A 1,672-nucleotide genomic window follows, 5' to 3' on the forward strand; every position below is an offset into this window, starting at 1 on the left:
CTCCCTTCTGTAGACTTAGTGGGTGACCGATGTCGTTTTGGGCGGTACCCACTGAGGACTACTTGTTTTTACAGTAGTTCTCACGCCCAGTTGTTACTTATGTTTTGCAGAGCCACAGGTGCCGACTGCTGCATCTTCCGCCGATCAGGATCGAGGCAAGGGCGTTGCGAGCTAGAGCCCTACCCGACAGTCAGAGCTAGAGGCTTTCCCCTACTGCAGGTAGTTGTTGTTTTGGAGTTTATGTACATAGTTGTTTAACTCGCCAGTGCGAGTAGTTTTGTATTTTGGATGCTAGCTATGTATATGAAACTCAGTTATTTAGTTGTTCTTGAGCAGCTCTATGCTACTGTTTGTAGTATCGTTTTTCTACAGGTACTTTGACGCTTCGTATACAGGGGAAACTCCTTTGTATACGGCGGATTTGTCGACGTGCCCGGGGAACGTGATATCCGGGGCGTGACACATGCAGCTCGATCGACATGCATGAAATCATATATAACAAACATGTCAATCACGGACCATCCCTAAAGCAAGTGGCAAAGGGCTTGGTGGTTGATACCCGAAACCCAAGTTCGAATCCTAGTTGATTCATATTTCCAGCTAAGTTAAGTTCGAATCCTAGTTGATTCACATTTCCAGCTAAGTTTATTTCTAAATGAAATAAACGAAGCGGGTAGCGTGCTATCTATCTCGAAAAACAAACATGTCAATCAAAAAGTTGTGATATTTTCATGTCTTTTTTTTTATTAATTATTATTTTTATTTTTTGGTCCAGAGCCTCCTTGCAAAAATCACATACTCCTCGAATGCCTAAAGTGTAGTATATATACATTGATCGAGTGAAATGCCTAATATTTAACCAAAATGTACTGGATTGAGTTTAAACTACGTTCCGAGTAGTTAATTTCACGATCCAACGTCGAATAATATTATATAAGTTATTGAATGCATACTCCAGAAGATAATATTGTGTTTAATTAGGAACATGGGCTGTGTTCCGAAAACGATGGTAGTTTCCTTTGAAATCCGAAAGGTGGAAAACTAGGCTAAAAACTGCTTTTCGGAAAGTAAATCCGTGTTCCTGCGAAAGAAACCCTGAGATGTCTCATTTTTCGGAAAACCATGTTATGTTCTAGAATCATGTTTCAAGTCCGATCTGACCCTAACTTAATCTAATAATAGTTTAGGGCCCGCGCTTTGCGGCAGATCAACATCGACAACCTAAAATCTTAGTTCGATTTTCGATTTAAAATCAAATTTTAAAATTTGATTTTATAGTTGAATTTTAAATTATTACTCAGATTTAAAATTCAGAATTGATGAATTTCAAATGAACACCTTTCACACTTATATTTTAAATATTACTTTTGACTTTTAAATATCAAATATCAAATTTAAAATTTTAGATTTCAAATATTAGATTTTATATTTTAAATTTTAAAANGAGCCGCCCACCCCCGCCGCGCTCGCCCCGCGTGCTCGCACTCGCCTCGCACGCCCGTGCGTCCACCCGTGGGGGGAGAAGGAGAGAGGGGAAGAGAGAGAGGGGGGAGTGTCACACCCCAATAATCCCACATCGAATAGGAATGGGGATGTGATTGGGTATATATAAGACTTAGACACTATTAATAATAACTGGACTTAAGCATTTTGGTCCGGTGGTTGGGCCCAA

The sequence above is a fragment of the Ananas comosus genome, unplaced genomic scaffold (assembly GCF_001540865.1).
Source record: "Ananas comosus cultivar F153 unplaced genomic scaffold, ASM154086v1, whole genome shotgun sequence".
Lineage (NCBI taxonomy): Eukaryota > Viridiplantae > Streptophyta > Magnoliopsida > Poales > Bromeliaceae > Ananas > Ananas comosus.